This window comes from Aristolochia californica, unplaced genomic scaffold (assembly GCF_029961685.1).
Source record: "Aristolochia californica isolate CCGP_79_NKW_82.1479 unplaced genomic scaffold, dmAriCali1.0.hap1 SCAF_9, whole genome shotgun sequence".
NCBI lineage: Eukaryota > Viridiplantae > Streptophyta > Magnoliopsida > Piperales > Aristolochiaceae > Aristolochia > Aristolochia californica.
Window position 1 is genome coordinate 28,519,016 of NW_027182290.1, and position 14,202 is coordinate 28,533,217.

The 14,202-nt window shown below is 38.3% G+C and overlaps 1 pseudogene; it reads left to right on the top strand.

Moving 5' to 3' along the window:
- The first annotated feature begins 7,924 nt into the window (after positions 1-7,924).
- LOC137940719 (AAA-ATPase ASD, mitochondrial-like) lies at positions 7,925-9,513 on the top strand (annotated as a pseudogene).
- The last annotated feature ends 4,689 nt before the right edge of the window (positions 9,514-14,202 follow it).

Genomic DNA, 14,202 nt, shown 5'->3' on the forward strand with positions numbered 1-14,202 from the left:
TGCATCCCTAATCCTCTTTATATGGGAGAAGGGGCTTGAATGGAAAGGCAAGCATTGAAATCAAAAATAGATTAGAGGTCGGATTCTCCTTTTTTGAAGTCCAAGGTTGAGCCTCCTTCAAGGCTCAATTCGTTCCCAAATCATTGCACGCACTAAGCATAGAAAGCTCACCTCTTCGTCGATGGAAAATCTAGAGGAAAGAGGAGAAAGAAGGGTGACGAGATCCATGGCAAGGGAAGATCCTAACATCTCGGTATCAGACAGGACCACCCTTGGGGATTCCTCTTCCCAAAGTGATTTGCGTCAATTCGTGGAGGAATTGCAGCAGACCATGGAGGAAAATAGAAATCGCACAAAGTCTGCAATTTCTGCCATGAGTGATACTCTGCAACACCTCCTCCGATGTGTGGAGGAAGGCTTTGCTCGAGGCCCTACACCACCGGGCAGTTCCACGCCTCCAGCCGAGCACCTCCCTCCCCAACCGCCACCACTTCCACCACACTTGCGCCAACAACCTCCCACAACCATGGGACCCCACGCACCAGGGCAAAATACGGTGCCCAGGTATGTCAAGCTTGACTTTCCTACCTATGACGGGTCTAAGGATCCCTTGATCTGGTTACACCGCTGTGACCAGTTCTTTTAAAATCAAAGAACACATGCTGATGACCGGGTCCATTTAGCTGCCTTCCATATGCTTGATGAAGCACTCCTATGGTACCACCAATTTAATTTGGAGCATCATGTTCATGATTGGAATTTATTTAAAGAATATTACATGTTGAGGTTTGGTCCTCCTACCCGTAGCAACCCTTTGGGGGATCTGGTGAATTTGAAACAGACTGGAACTTTTGAATTGTATCAGAAACACTTTCAGGAATGCCTAGCCCGCGCCAGTCGGTTTGTGCCTCCATCGCAGTATGTTAATCTATTTACTACTGGGTTGACAAAGGCCTTACGTCTGGAAGTAGAATTGCATAACCCTCAAGACCTGGCCCTTGCTATGAACCTTGCAAGGACTATAGATGCCAAATAGCGTGTACTCAAGGAGCCTCTGGTCAAACGACCCACTTGGCCAAGCAGGGCGCCCACCATTGCCCCATCATCCTATTCATGGACTCCACGCCTCCAGCCCAATACATTCGTCGCCTGTCTAGACCTGAGATGAAACAACGATGAGCCATGGGGTTGTGTTATAACTATGATGAAAAATATGTCCAAGGTCACCAATGCAAACGTTTATTCTGGTTGGAGGTATTGGATGAGACAGAGGAAGATCCACCATTGGAAGACAGTGTTGAGGCCGAACAGGATGAACCAGCCATTTCCCTCCATGCTATGACTGGCATGCACAACTCCAACACAATACAAGTCCGTGCGGGTTTGCAACATCTGCAGTTACTGGCATTAGTAGATTCAGGTAGCACTCAAAATTTCATTAGTGAGCCAGCCACACAACAGTTTGGGTTGCTGATTAAAAATAACACGGGCATCTCAGTCTCAGTGGCCAATAGGGCAAAAATTTCAAGTGCAGGCATTTCTCCCTCGACAGAATTTTTTATTGAAGGGCATTAATTCATAGCAGATTTTTTGGTCATTCCCTGGTTGGGTTTGACTTGGTACTGAGCATTAAATGGGTTTAGACATTGGGGCCCATCTTGTGGGATTTCAAGGCGCTCACCATGACATTTACGGCCGACCAGCATCATATTACACTTCATGGCACACATGTTCCCACGCCATGTACTCTTCAAGAAATTCAAGTCCAGGACGCAGATAATTGTAAGTTAAATGCTTTACTTACAGAATTTGGTGACTTATTTCAGGTCCCTATTGCACTTCTGCCTATCCGACATTGTGAGCATTGTATCCAATTGAAATTGGGTACTGAGCCAGTAGTGGTTCGCCCTTACCACTACCCTCACTTACAAAAAGATGAAATTGAGCGCCAGTGCCAGACTATGCTCGCCCAAGGGATTATTCAGCTCAGCAGGTCTCCATTTTCCTCACCAGTGTTACTCGTCAAGAAGCGTGAAAAATCATGGAGGTTTTGTGTTGACTACAGAGAGCTCAATGCTCATACCATTAAAGGTAAATTTCCCATTCCAGTGGTTGATGAACTATTAGATGAATTGCATGGTGCCAACTTATTCACCAAACTAGATTTGAAATCAGGATATCACCAGATTCGAGTTCACTCTTCTGACGTGGAGAAGACAGCATTCCGGACGCACTATGGCATTTTGAGTTTTTAGTCATGCCATTTGGTCTCTCCAACGCACCTCCACCTTCTAGGCCCTCATGAAAGAGGTATTTCATTCTATCTTAAGGAAGTTTGTTCTTGTCTTTTTTTATGATATCTTGGTTTATAGTAAGCAATGGGAAGAGCACCTTCAGCATCTGCGCCAGGTGTTCACTATCTTACGCTCCCATCATTTGGTTCTCAACCAATCCAAATGTTCCATGGGAACGTCAGAGGTACCATATCTGGGCCACATTATCTCAGCATCTGGTGTGAAGGCAGACCATAACAAAATTCAGGCAGTGGTCGACTGGCCTACTCCCACATCAGTCTCAGCGTTACAGGGCTTCTTGGGACTAGCAGGTTACTACAGGAAATTCATTCGTAACTACGGACAGATTGCAGCTCCGCTCAATAATCTCCTTAAGTGCAATGCTTTTATTTGGTCAGAGACAACAGCTTCGTCTTTTGAAAATTTGAAGACAACTTTATCATCTATACCGGTACTTTAGCTGCCCAATTTTGATGAATTGTTTGTTATTGAATGTGATGCATCTGGAGGAGGTATTGGCGCGGTATTACAGTAGCAGGGAGCTCGGTCAACATCACCACAAATTAGCTGCCTATGAAAGGGAACTTATCGGCTTAGCCAAAGCCAATCAGCACTGGAGACCCTATCTCTAGGGGCGCCCCTTTATTATCCGGACCCATCATTTCAGTTTAAAGTACTTACTCGAGCAGCGTCTCACCACGTCCCCCAGTAGCATTGGTTGAGAAAATTGATGGGATTTGATTTTAAGGTTGAGTATAAACCTAGCCACCTCAACGTGGGGGCAGATGCCTTGTCCCGCAATGACCTGTCTGAGCCTCAGCTACACGCTATCAGTCAACCCAGATTTCTTTTGCTTGACTTTATTCGGGATTAAACACAACAGCACCCCGAGATCCTTGAGCTATATCATAATATTGAGCAGAACAAAATGGATAGCACTTGGACCATTCAGGATTGACTCATATTGTTCAGGAATCGGATTTATCTCCATCACACCTCGCCACTCATTCACAGCATATTATCTACCTTTCATGACAGCACACATGAGGGCCGGCGGAAAACATTATTTCGGATCAGCCTGGATTTTTATTGGCGGGGCATTAAAAGTAGTGTGACGGACTCTGTGACAACTTACCAGATTTGTCAGCGGAACAAAGCCGAGTCCTTAAGTCTAGCAAGGTTATTCCAACCCCTTCAGTTACCTTCACAGGTATGGGCCGATATCTCCATGGACTTTATTGATGGACTTCCCCCATCTTCGGGCAAATCAGTTATTTTTGTGGTAGTCAATTGCTTCTCCAAATATGCACACTTCTTGGCCCTGGCGCACCCTTATATAGCAGCTCACGTTGCCCAGCTCTTCATGGATCATATTGTTAGATTACATGGGGTGCCTGCGTCCATTACCAGTGACAGAGATGTTGTCTTCACAAGTACTTTCTAGAAGAAACTCTTCAAGCTGCAAGGGACGAAGTTGGCCTTCTCCTCAGCCTACCACCCGCAGACCGATGGCCAAACAAAGGTAGTCAACCGCACAATTGAAATGTACCTCCGTTCTTTTGCCGGGGATTCGCCTAAAAGTTGGGTCAGGTGGCTGGTATGGGTGGAGTTCTGTTATAACACATCCTACAACACTGCACTCGGCACCACTCCTTTCAAGGTCGTCTATGGCAAAGATCCTCCTCGGCTCTTATCCTATGAACCTGGATCTTCTAAGGTGACAACTCTTGACCAGGCTTTGGCAGAACGTAATGCACTGCTCAGCCAGGTACACTCTCATTTAGAGGACGCTCAGCTGACAATGAAAGCCAACTATGATAAAAGACATTGCAACTTGGTCTTTTCTCCAGGGGATTATGTGTGGTTTCGTCTTCAACATTACCAGGAACTCTCCCTTACGACCTCCAAATGTCACAAATTGTCCCCCAAGTTCTATGGCCCATTCCAAGTCCTGGAACGCATTGACACAGTCGCCTACCATTTGCAACTTCCACTGAATGCCAGGCTACATGATGTTTCCCACGTCTCTCAGTTGAAGGCATTCAGCGGCGACTCTCCATTGCTCCACACACCTTTGCCACCAATTCAGGAAGGACGTGCGTTATCCACTCCAGCCCAAGTGTTGCAGGCTCACTGATTTCAGGGCAACTGGGAGATTTTAGTGCAATGGGCTGCAACTGACCCACTTGACACTACATGGGAGCCCTTGACGTCTTTAAAGGTCCTCTACCCCACTTTCGAACTTGAGGACTAGCTCTTTCTCCAGCACGGGGGTGATGTTTTGGACTCCATAGCATCTCGGGTAATAAACACGTAGGAATTAATCTATGTAATTTCCTTTTAGGTGTTATGTTGGTTTAATTGTAATTCTCATGAACCTTGTGTCCATCGGTTTGGGCTAGTTATTTGCCCCCCCCCCCCCCCAATCTTCTTTATATAGGAGAAGGGGCTTGAATGGAAAGGCAAGCATTGAAATCAAAAATAGATTAGAGGTCGGATTCTCCCTTTTTGAGGTCCAAGGTCGAGCCTCCTTCAAGGCTCAATTCATTCCCAAATCATTGCACGCACTAAGCACAGAAAGCTCACCTCTTCGTCGACGAAAAAATCTGGAGGAAAGAGGAGAAAGAAAGGTGACGAGATCCATGGCAAGGGCAGATCCTAACAACACATTAGACAAGCTCCAAAATCTTTCATTGTGCTACAAAAGTTGGAGTCTGGATCTCTCAAAGAATAAGGTTTCTCTACAATTGATAAGGGTGTAATTTTTACCTTTCTTTTGTATTTTTGTTTTGATATAAGTTCATCTAGAACCTAATTAAATCTATATTGAAAGGGCCTAACTAGAGCTAGAATCTAGTAAATCTCTCATTATTTTGTATACGTGTATTTGAGCAGCACGTGACGTAAAGAGAGGCAAAAACTATTTTATGTAAATTCCAACTAATAAAGCTTGATTAGAAGAATTTTCCAAGCACAGGTTTTTGGGCGATGAATACCAATATGAGAACATCGATAATAATGCTTTTGGCGTCAACTATTATGGTGTGTGAAATTTATATGCTTTAATATGCATGCTTGTATGACTTTATATTCCACGCCTTAAAGTTTTACAATTTTAATTCTCAATCCACCTCGTTCTTGAGAAGCTACCTATGCCAGCACGTTACACTCAAGTGATGAATCTTACATTTCCATTAATTGATCATTGTGTTTCAGCTTTAAGTAATCGACTATAAAATGGCCAGTTTGGCAGGGATACTTATAAATACCCCACCAAACGTGGTTTAGAAAATTGATTGAGCATTAATTTGCAATTTGGAAAGCATTCAATAGCCATCTACTTGAAATCACTTTCTGAATTCTCTTTTGAGAGAGAAACTCTATTCTAGCAAATCTTGACCATTTCTCTCAAAACCTCGTGCATCTTTCTTAATTTAAGCTACTTTACACTATATGTTGTGTTGAAAGATTAGAGACTTAGATCTCGCTAAAACAATGTTGAATCTCCCTCATGCAAAAGGTGTAAATTTTCTTTTTATTTTTTTATTTCATTCTTTCTTTTACAGGTTCATCTAGAACCTAGAATCTAGATAGGAATGCTTGTTAGTTTTAAATCTCAAGAGATTTATAAAATTCATGTACTGATTATTACCCATGGCTTAAAAGAGGGTTGGAATCTCTTTTGTGTAAGTTTCTAGCTAATAGAGCTTATTAGTTAAAATTTTCAAGCAATGGTTCTCGGGTGGTGAATACTAATAAGGGAACATCGATAACAAAAATTCTTTGTATTTAAATCTTATGGTGTATGCATGTTTATTTAATTCCGGCTTTGATTTTCATTTGTGTTGAAAGATGGGCTCAAGACCACAAGCTCAAGGCTAGAAGCCCACATGTCAAAGGAGCGACAAAGTGGTTATTGATGGTATGTTTCATTAGGATGGCATGAAGATGTAAATACATTATCTTAGTATCTCTTTTAATCTATTGAGTTGTAACCCTAAGGGCTTTGTAACACTATAAATAAGAGCATTGACTAAGAGGTAAGGCATTCAAGCGTTCTCCTCTCGTTGAGAAAAAGTCCAGCCACCCTCTCTTCTCCCTTGACGCATTCTCTCCTTCCCTTAATCCAAACTCTCTTCTCTAACATCCTTCTCCTTTCTCCCTCTTCTCTCTCTTATCTCCTTCTTCTTCCACGTTAACCTAGAGTCATTCTCATGGGGTCCTAACTTCTACATGGTATCAGAGCTTGGAGGTTAGGATCCCTATTCAAATAGTTATATCATCCATTCAAGAAGTTGTGTATAAAAGGAGTTTTTTCATATTCTCTCTTTAGTTTTCAATTTTTTCCCCTCTTCTTGAATTCTTGATTCACGTCAAGGAAAGATAATCTTCATAAACATTGTAAAGATCTATCTTGTATGATTTGGTGCTTATTCTCGTGAAAATATTCTCTACTTATTTTTTGTGGCTAATTTGGTCTACGGGTACTTCAAATTACTTTGTATAATTTTTATTTGATCACCTTTGACAATTGACCTCACTAGTTGATTTGCGTCAACATGGAGAGTGGTATAGGCACATGATGTGTGATGAAGAAACCCATTACCCTCACAAAACAATTTAAACTCATTAGACAAATACTCTTTAGCATTATCGGATCTAAAGATTTGATATGTTTTTTCAAATTGTGCAATGGTTCTAACACAATTTAAAATTTTGGGTTAAGCACTTGGAGATGAACTAGTTGAAATTATTGATTATAATTCTCAACCAACTATTTTCGTGACAATAAAGCAACTCAAATGTGGCTGATGTATCTAATGGAACTATTGATCTTAACATGATCATTTTGTTTTTGTATAAAAAAATTAACACGACCATTTTTTTAAATAAAAATTCCGAAATTTTTATTTAAGATTTATATTTGACAACTTCTTTTACTAAATATTAATAGCAGAAGTTTGGTAATGTATTAGAGTTTTCAATAATATTCATCTATTTCCACATAAAATGCGCTAAGAGGAATATGAAAAATTTGATTACTAGGAAGGACACTAAAAGGCCTTATTCTTATAAAGACCATAAAAGACTTACTTTAACAGAAGTCAAGTCTTCTCAGCGGCCTATGGAATTAATGTATGAAGGGAATCTCATTATTCTGTCTTCTCAGCGGCCTATGGAATTAATGTATGAAGGGAATCTCATTATTCTTTTTTACCTTACAATAATAACAAATTTGACTTGGAGTCAAAGCTAGAAGAGTCAATGTAGTCAAAATTCTTCTCATGGTCGTGCTTTGAAGAGGGATCTGGAGAGACATTTTGTGAAAGAAGTGTACCGTCGAACACCTGAAAGAGACGGAAGCTAGAAGAAAAGCCTCCCAACCCACATCCGACACCTGAAAAAGACGGAATAGGCGTCTAAGGGGAGGAAATCAAGGTCGAATCTCACTTAAGAAAAGGAATCAAGATCCGAGAATCAGGCGAGAAAAACATGAAAGAATAACACATGCACCCACGTGCACGAGTTTTTGTTACTAAATTAAGGGTTTTGAAAAAAGTATATAAACCCAACTCTACTCATTCAATTCAAGCATTCAAAAATTAAGGATTGCGAGGAAGAAGATGGCAATGGACGCAGTGGGATGGGGCAGCTTGGGCTCCGCTGTTGCAAGTTTAATCTTCTTATGGACAGTCGCCAGCCAGTATTTTCCGAACGGTCCGTCATAAATACATTGATAAAATCTGGTGCTTCGTCCACCCCTACGTCGAGATCACGTTCCCGGAGTATTCCGGCCAGCGTATGAGGCTGAGCGAGGTTTACGTCAGCATCCAGACGTACCTGAGCGCCTCCACCGCCAAGCAGGCAAAGCGGCTGACGGCCGACACGGTTAAGAACGTCAAAGATCTCGTCCTCTCCCTTGACGACTTCCAGCAGGTCACCGACGACTTCCGTGGCGTCAAATTCTGGTGGACTCCCTAGACGAGTCCTTCCCTTGGAACCGTCATTACATGGTACCCGGTTCAGCAGAATCCAAGATTTCATCTCCTCACCTTTCACCGGAAGCATCGCCTCGTCGTCACCGATTATCTCCAGCATGTGAAGGTCAAGGGCAAGGAGATCGAGGTGAAGTCCCGACAGAGAAGCTCTAAACGAACAATCCCAGTTCGAATTGGAACGGATACAAGAGAAGCGTATGGAGCCATGTGGTGTTCGAACACCCGGCGACGTTCCACACGCTCGCCATGGAACCCGGGAAGGAGGAGATTCTTCAAGAACTTGAGAGGTTTCGAAGGGGAAAAGATTTCTATTGAAAGATTGGAAAGGCTTGGAAAAAGAGAGTATCTTCTGTATGGCCCGCCGGGTACAGGGAAATCCACCATGATCACCGCCATGGCTAATTATCTATGATGTAGAATTGACTGCAGTCAAGGATAACACGGAGCTGCGGAAGCTGCTGATTGAGACGTCGGCCAAGTCCCTTATTGTGATCGAAGATATCGATTGTTCGGAGGACTTATCCGGCAAGCGGAAAAGGAAAGAAGAGATCCCCGAGGAGGACGAGACTGAATATCCTCCTCCACCTGGGCCAGGTAAGAATGAAGAGAATAAGAGTAGCAAAGTTACTCTCTCTGGCCTGCTCAATTTCGTCGATGGGCTCTGGTCTTCGTGCGGAGGAGAACGAATCATCTTCTTCACTACAAATCATGTGGAGAAGCTGGACCCCGCTTTGATTCGGAAGGGCCGAATGGATAAGCACATCGAGCTCTCCTACTGTTGCCTTGAGACTTTTAAAGTGCTGGCTAGAAACTACCTGAGTATTGGTTCACACCCTCTCTTTGAAACTGTCAGGGAGCTTTTGGGTGAATGCAAAATCACACCAGCTGATGTTGCCGAGAATTTGATGCCTAAATCTTATGTCACCACAGCAGAAGAGAGTAGTATCCAGCGATGCCTTGAAAGTCTGATCGAAGATCTTCAAAAAGCCAAGGAAGCAGTTATTCAGGCTGAAGAGAACAGCAAAGAGAAGTCAGAAGAAGAAACGACCATTACAAAAGAAGAAAGCAACAAGGAAATGTCCAACGGAATTGAAAATGATGTATCCCTCACAGACGGGACAAAGGATGAAGGAAACAACAGCAAAATGATTGGAAAGTTAGTGAATATGTTGTCTGTGTTGAGTAGTTTAAATTTGAATTTTGAAGAAAATAAGAAATGATTGTATCTTACTTATGATGGAAAGATTACACTGTTTTCTTGCATTCCTCTTGTGTTTCGAACACTAGAATGAATTTCAGCAGCCATAGATTATCTTGGGATTTTTAGGTTTTTACCCAACTTTTTTAAACATAATTAGACAAATAACTAACTTTTAAACTTATTAACAAAAATACTCAACTTTGACCACTCAACAAGCGATTATGTGGCGCCAAATCATCACGATGGCACATCAGTATTCCTTGACTTGAATGACACCGCATCACCTATGCAGGATGCCACATCATTAGATGACAGAAAAACCCTCCGTTTAAAATATAACGTGGCAAACGACGTCATCAACCATGCAGTATCATTTATTATTATTTTAAATATTTATTTATTAAAAATTTTATTCAAAAAATTTCTTTTAGAGTTTAAAAATCAAATTTTTTGGTACACCCTTTATTACATTATATTTATTTATTTAAAAATATTTCAAAACTTTTTTTATAATTTAATAATTAAATTTATCGGTATACTTTTTATTACCTTATATATCAATAATAAAAAATAAAATAAGTATAGTAATTAATTAAAAAATCTTATTCTTACCTATTTAACACCTTTTATTATAGATTTAAAATATTTATTAATTGAAAACATTATTCAAAATAAATTATTTTGCAGTTTAAAAATCAAAATTATCTGCATATTTTTTACCATATATTTAAAATAATAAATAATTAACAAATTATATTCTAACTCTTACCTATTTAATACCTTTTTTATCGATTTAAAATATATCTTAATTAAAAAATATTTCAAATCTTTATTTTAGAGTTTAATAATTAAATTTATCGGTACACTTTTTAAGACCTTATATTGAAAATAATAATAAATAACTAAGTGTAGTAATTAATTAAAAATATTTCTCTTACCTATTTAACACTTTTTAGTATCAATTTAAAATATTTATTAATTGAAACAATTATTCAAAAAAATTAATTTTATAGTTTAAAAATAAAATTTATTGGTACACTTTTTATTTATAAATATTTAAAATAATAAATTATTAAATAAGTATATTAATTAATTAAAAAATGTTACTCTTAATATTTAACACCTTTTACAATCCATTTAAAATATTTATTAATTTAAAAAAATTAAATTTTCTTTTTGAGTTTAAAAATCAACTTTATTGTTAAAATTTTTATTACCTTATATTTAAAATAAAAAAATAAATGTATACTAATTAATTAAAAAACTTACTCATACATATTTAACACCTTTTATTATTGATTTAAAATATTTATTAATTTAAAAATATTTGAAAAAAATATTTTAGCATTTAAAAATTAAATTTATTGGTACACTTTTGATTACCTTATATTTAAAATAATAAAAAATAAAATAAGAATACTAATTATTTAAAAAATCTTACTTTTACCTATTTAACACCTTTTATTATCGATTTAAAATATTTATTAATAAAAAATTATTCATATTATGTTTAGAATTTAAAAATCAAATTTATCTTTAAATTTTTTATTACCTTATATTTTGAAATAATAAATTATTAAAAAATTATATTAATTAATTAAAAAATTTACTCTTACCTATTTAACACCTTTTAATATCAATTTAAAATATTTATTAATTAAAAAAATGGAAATTTTTTTTTTTAGTTTTTAAATAAAAAATTTCGTGGAAAATCCTTTTGTTGTTCAAAAAGGAAAATTTCCTGTTCTCATACAGAAAGGGATCGAGGGAGCATGTTTTCTCTCCCATCTTGGCCATGAGAAGAGTAAGGCTCCCTTTTTTCTTTTTATTCACCTTGAAAGAAGAAGAGAGGGTATTATCTCGCCATCGACACAAAAATGGACCCTTTTCCACACATAGGGGACTTGCCTTTTTGAGCCATGTCAAAAACTGCAGGAGATCAGTCCACTCCTTTCTAAACTTGACGTACAATGTAAAGTTGAAGTTTTAGGAGATATTTTGTATTTAAACATATTTTTAGCTTCTGAACCGAACCATGATTCGCTTGAGATCAGCTCGTTAACTTAAACTAGCCCCGATCTCGATCTCGAATTCGATTCGAGATTGAGATAAATTAAATCAAACCAAGCTGATCTCCAGCTACTCTTGAACCGGCTCGGTTTGATGCTACCCCTAATCATACTGGTATCCTATTGCATGCAAAGATCCAATCTTAAGTCGATTTTTTTTGCTTCATATTTTGACTTGTTGTTATTGATCAACAATATCAGGAAAGCATCTGATGATTTACCCCTGGAAAAAAAATTGTTAATTAATAATATCTGGAAAGAATCTTTAGAAGATTATCTTATTTTCAGAAACTTTTCTTGATTTATTTGTCAAAGAGGAGAAGTGTTCTATTCTGTATTATGAACCTTTTTGGCCGGCCACGAGTTTTGTGAGATTTTGTTGGTGATTTGGAAAGTTTACAAGAATCTAATTTGATGTCCTTGAGTATTAAAGCAAGGAAATATTATTTTTTTTGGGAAGTGGTGCAATAATACAAGGGTAATTTTCCTTATTTATGTTTGGAAGTGGCTAATTTTATGAAAGATCTTCTCAAAATCATGATTTGGTGGATTATTTGATTACCATCCTTTTGATTAAGAAAGATATGATTTTTGGCCAGCCAAGACTTTACTTAATTAAGTGCATGATTAATTGACTAAAGTCAATAATTGAGTTCAACTTGAAACTAGAAGATTGGGCTCAGATTCTTCCTTGAGCCAAGTTGGTTCAAGTTGTCCCTTACTTGGGCTCTTTGATTTGGTTTGGTTCTTCTTAAACAAATTATGCCAATTGATATTTGAGTTATTGTGAAGTTATTACTACTAGCCTCCTTAATTAGTGGATGAAAAATATAGAAAGAAAATTGACCTAAACCCATCATCAACTCGGGCTAGCTCAATTTACCAAGGAAGGACATCTCTAGCTAAGCTTAGTGATAAGGTGATTCACGAATATTTTTGGTGAGCTTGTACTTAATCTATTCTTTATTGAGTTCATTATTAGCCTTTGCCAGTAATAAGAGGATGAGTAGCTCTTGACTTGAAGTTAACCAAGGCTTGGAAATTACCTTCTTACTGCATCCTTTATAGGTAGCTTATTACTCAGTTTCAACTTGTTATTTGGTGCACATTCACCTTATTCAAGGATGACCTCGTTGTGGATTATTTCATGTGTCCTTATTAAGGACTTTCATTATTTGGTACGTGTTATTTGGACGTTGGCCCATATCTATTGTTGCTATTGTGTCTCTCTGATTGAGACATTATTATTGAAGGACTTTTTAGTTGTTGATTGTTGTCAACATTGGTGACTCCGATGAAGAAGAAAGCACATGGTGGCCCAAAAATATTATCTTTCGGTGATTAATTTGGCAATTTTACTCCTACTATTCGATAGTCAGTGCCTTGATTTGGGACACCGTGATGGAGGACCTTATTACTATACTTCTGAGCAATGCTTATAGAACCACTACCTGTAGAGGATAAGAATGTGTCCAACATCTAGCGTGAGTTAAGTTTATTATTCACCATAGAAGTTTTTCTTTTAGCTACTTTGAGAAAGTGGATAGACTATGTGCATCATAGTAGGGCTACTCTTCCGAATTTTTTCCCCTCTATCTTCTCCCTCTCGTCCTCCGTCGTACAGTCGCCATCACAGAGCACAAGAGGCAAGAGGCTGAGCTTCTATTGCAGAGCCTCTCGACCTCCATCTCTTTTCCCTCTCTGCCTCCCTCTATTCCGCCTCTCGGCGTACAATCATAACCTCGCTCCGCCTCATACGCTGGTTGGAATACTTCGGGAACGTGATCTCGACGTAGGGGTGGACCTAAAGCACCAGATTTTATCAATGTATATATGATGGTACAATAATATTCTCATTAATAAGTAATATAATATAGTCTTTCATTAATTAATTTATTAATATATTTTAATCTTATACATTAAATCACTTATAACTGTAGAAATTATATTTATAGTTATATATTCTTTTTAAGTATATTATAAAAATTAATTATTCTCTTATTTATATCATATTTTTTTATTTTGAAACACTAATACTGAAATTTATTTTTTTCCCATTTTACCGGCCTCTATTTCGATGCAAATCGGTGGGATTTAAAGACATATTTTATCAGACGAAGACTTGGAGTGGAATCGTTCTGCGTCACGGTGACGAGGTGACGAGGTATCGATGATGTAACGAGCACGCGCCAAACCGAAGGACCCGTCAGGTCTTCAACGTTTTTAATATTTATACCCAAGGACCCGTCAGGTCTTCAACGTTTTTAATCTTTATATAGAAGGAGATTGCGACGAAGACTATAAAATTATCGGGAGGAAGAAGAACTAAATATTAAAAACAAATGATTATTTTTTATACAATTTCCTAAGAAGGACACTTATTCTTATAAAAACTTACGTCAACAGCTGTCAACATATTCTCAGCCGCCTATGTAGACTTTACTGGCTTTCAATTTCCATGCAGCTCGCACGGATTTCTATCACACGAAGATTTGGACTGGTTCGATCTGCGTCACGGTGACCAGTGTCGATGATTTAATGAGCACGGGCAAAACCGACGGACCCGTCAGGTCTTCAGCGTTTTTAATCTTTATATAGGAGATTGCAACGAAGACTATCAAGTTATCGGGAGGAAGAAA